Source organism: Pagrus major, chromosome 17 (genome assembly GCF_040436345.1).
Source record: "Pagrus major chromosome 17, Pma_NU_1.0".
NCBI lineage: Eukaryota > Metazoa > Chordata > Actinopteri > Spariformes > Sparidae > Pagrus > Pagrus major.
The window spans coordinates 24748410-24752636 of NC_133231.1; positions in this window are offsets into that span (position 1 = coordinate 24748410).

Below are 4227 nucleotides of genomic sequence, written 5' to 3' on the forward strand. Positions count from 1 at the left end.
CTCTTCACTCAGTCCCCTAACATTAGCATGCAGGCACCGTATGATGTATAAAAAGAAAGCGAATGGTTGTTCACACAAATTTTAATTGATGAATATACCGACCTTATGCATAACCTGCATTACAAAGTCAGTTCAGATCATTCAGTTTGACAGATGTATTGTACCCCTGAGAGCTGAAATACTTTTACCCCGGAAGGTTCAGGTCTTCCTGCAAATTCAGATGAGTGAAACCTGCTGGCTTGAGGTGTTTCAGGGGCACGCAAGGTCAAACACTGCAAACCTGCTTGAAAGAAAGGAATCTGGTCCAGCATGTGAAAAATTGGCTGTGGATAATGAAACCTTGAAAATGATGTGTTTTTACAACACAAAACCAAATCATGCAATGCACATTAAACATATTTGATATATTTAAAGAATCTGCATTCCCTTTTTCATGCAAAGTAAAAGGTGAATTATTTTTAGGCTTTTTTGCCTCGTGATGATCACTTGCTGGAGGTCAGAGTACATCCACCTGTTATTTACTAGCAGTAGAACTACTCAGATCTTTAGAAAAACTCTGATACAAGTAAAAGTCTGCAATAGTCCAAAAGTATCACTGTCAAAATACACTGGAAGCACGAAAAATTACAGCAGTTGACGTCATCATCCTGATGCAATGTCATATTTCATTTAAATGCATATCTGTCATCAATGTGGCAGATAGGGTGGGCCACTTCCACATTGAGGCGAAAAAGGTTTTTTTTCACTCTTTCACTTTTTTTTCATCACTCGAATCGAGGGTCTAAGGACAGAGGATGTTGTTGACTATACAGATTGTAAAGCCCATTGAGGCAATGTGATTGTGATTTTGGGCTATGTAAATAAAATTGATTTGATTTGAATTGATTTAAATCTGCATAGGAGGCTGAAAAAATCTTGATGTCACGATGACATTTATAACTAGACTGTGTTTTCATGTGAAACTTGTTGATATGTAGTCTGGCTGACACTCCCTGTTGATCCTCGCTAACACACACAGCTGCTTCGCTCTCTTGTTGAAGATCATTTATATTTTGATCAGTTTCCTCTTCTCCAGTCAGACTTTTCCTCTCGACCCAGGCTCCCAGTGACAGTGATCTACACCAGCCTGAAGGACGCCGCCTCTGATTTCTTCTGATCATTCCTTGTAAATTCTGACAGCTGTGACAGTTTTCCTGCATGATGTCATTAAATCAGTTTTGTCATATGGACTCATTTACTCCTGTACCACTCCAAATGGCATAACATCTCTGGAGCTTTGTCTTGTTTTACTTTGCCATTAAAGGTAATCCGTCACGGTGAACGAGAAACTGACAGCAAATGTCACAAAATTGCATCAGAGCATTAATATCGGGCAGGACTTTTACATTTCGAAAAAAGACATGACATGTGCTGCTCATTTCTTTCTTTTACAAGTTGACTTGTGGAAGAAAATTAATCAAACATTTGTCATAAAACTGCTTCTCACATATTAATCGTGTTGTGCATGTTTTATGAATAAGGTTTGATTCATTTTGAGTCATTCACTAAAAAAACAAAACTTCCTGACAGTAATGTTGACTCCAGTACAGAGCGCGGTGGAAAAACCTCTTAATGTCCTCATTGATGTTTTTACCTACTTTTTGTAGTTAGCACTAATAAATTACTTGTCATGCCCTCATTTAACAGTTATGACCTTCACTCCTCTTACTCTTCATTTTATGTCTTTGTACTCGTCCCTGCCACTCTTTTGTGATTAATCACAAAAGAGTGGCAGGAAGAAGAGTGGAAGAAGTTTTTTAGATTTTTGACACAAGTAAAAGTACACCATAAAAAAATACTTTCTTAAAAGTATTAAAACTTTCAGCTTAGTTAGGTATTTGAAGAGTAGGCGACATTATCTAAATTAAGGAAACAGCAAATGTTGGTGTTGGTGACGTGTGTTGAGCGAGACGATGCAGTTCACTTCAGTTTACTTTATTACTTGGAAAATTACTTACTAAATTGACAAACATCATGTTTGGGATTCATGACACAATTCAAACAGGATCAAAAGATTATTTGTCTCCATTCATTAACATACAAAGCTTTTCTGAAATAAGGTCCCCTGGAGCAAACCTGAAGTGGCCTGACTTCAGCTCTCTATACAGACTTTTTGCTCCACAACTACATCTCCTAACTTCCTCTTTTGCAGCAGTAATAATTACTACAGCCGCTAGAGGTCGCTGCCTCACAACCAACAGAAAAATGGGTCGCGCATAAGCTGCTTTCATTTTCATCATATAGCTGGTTTCCTGATCAGGAAAAGCTCTCCAGAAGTTATATCGATGGCCGCCGAATGAAACGAGTCGCTATGTTGAGTAAACTTGTTCTTTCTCTGTGTTTGAACATTGACGGAAACATTAGGGATGACACAACAACACAACTTAAAGGAATAGTTCACTCTAGAACGAAATTCAGTCATTATCGACTCACCCTCATGCTGATGAGAAGTCCGGTGTAGTTTCTTATTCCTCAAAGTGCAGCTGTAGACCCGCGGGGGTACCCTTCTGCAGCAATAATCCATATAACGGGCGTCAATGTGCCCAAGACGAAAAGGTCCATAAAACTACACAAAAACTTTGTAATATTCCTTTATACTGCTCGTCCACTGCAATCCAAGTGTCCTGAAGTGGCGACATCCAGAGTTTACTCGAAACGACGTCATTTAGTACATTTTTCTAACCTAAACAGTCACTATACTATATTTGCGCCAGACAAGATCAACAGAACTCGCGATAGATACATACCGGTATTTGGGTCAGTGACAAATAAGGGTTTGCATTATGAGCAATTCAAAAATGTTTTAAAAAATTGTTTTAAAAGCTTGCATCAGGTTTGCCAAAATGTATATTTTGTATTTATGTTGGTTTCATGTAATTTGAAATAGCATTTGAACTATTTTTTACGAAAGGTAAGACTGATTGCCCCTGAAAATGTCAAGTGGTGTAACCACAACAAAAGGAGAAATATTAAATATTTCATTTCACCTAGAGTGTATGCAAGTGTACTTATGAAAACAGTTACTTAATTTTAAAATATCACATGAAAATAGATTTTATTAGGATTATTTTAAATAAAAAAATGTATGCATTTTTGTAAAATAGAGCAGGACAAATGCTGAAAACACTTTGTGTTTTCTAAATAATATTTGACAAATTATGTATAAACTGTTAAAAAATATGTTAATACATTGCAATAGAGGATTACATCTTAATCCACATGAATTTTCCTGTATATTATAATATTTTTATGAAATATACTGGTTACACCAGTTGACACAAACCAGTTACACCACCTGACTATGTTGCTTCTACAGTCAAAGGCCATTGTTTGTTGAAGAAACTGGCACTAAAAATCAAGCATGACAGTGAACAAGGTCAATTTTTTTAAATTATTTTCAATGAAGAAAAAACTGGTCTCAGGGCAGAATTCGTGTTTTTCTGTTTTAAGGCAACGTAGTTGGAAAAAAGGGAGTCAACTGTCTCCTCTGGTCTCAGGGCAGAAGTTGTTTTGTAGGATTTTCCTCATGGCTGTTTAGTCTCATCTGGTCCCAGGGCAGAGACCACTGTTTCCCACGATTCTGTCTGAGGGCAAGTGAATCCCTCCTCGTCTCAGGGCGGAAGTCGTATTTTTCTGTTCTCAGGGCAACATAGTTGGAAAAAAGGGAGTCAACTATCTCCTGGTCTCAGGGCAGAAGTTATCCGAGGGCAGGTGAATCTCTCCTGGTCTCAGGGCAGAAGTTGTCTGAGGGCAGGTGAATCTCTCCTGGTCTCAGGGCAGAAGTTGTCTGAGGGCAGGTGAATCCCTCCTGGTCTCAGGGCAGAAGTCGTATTTTTCTGGTTTAAGGCAACATAGTTGGACAAAAGGGAGTCAACTGTGTCCTCTGGTCTCTCGGCAGAAGTTGTCTGAGGGCAGGTGAATCTCTCCTGGTGTCAGGGCAGAAGTTGTCTGAGGGCAGGTGAATCTCTCCTGGTCTCAGGGCAGAAGTTGTCTGAGGGCAGGTGAATCCCTCCTGGTCTCAGGGCAGAAGTCATATTTTTCTGGTTTAAGGCAACATAGTTGGACAAAAGGGGGTGAACTGTGTTCTCTGGTCTCAGGGCAGAAGTTGTCTGAGGGCAGGGGAATCCCTCCTGGTCTCAGGGCAGAAGTCATATTTTTCTGGTTTAAGGCAACATAGTTGGACAAAAG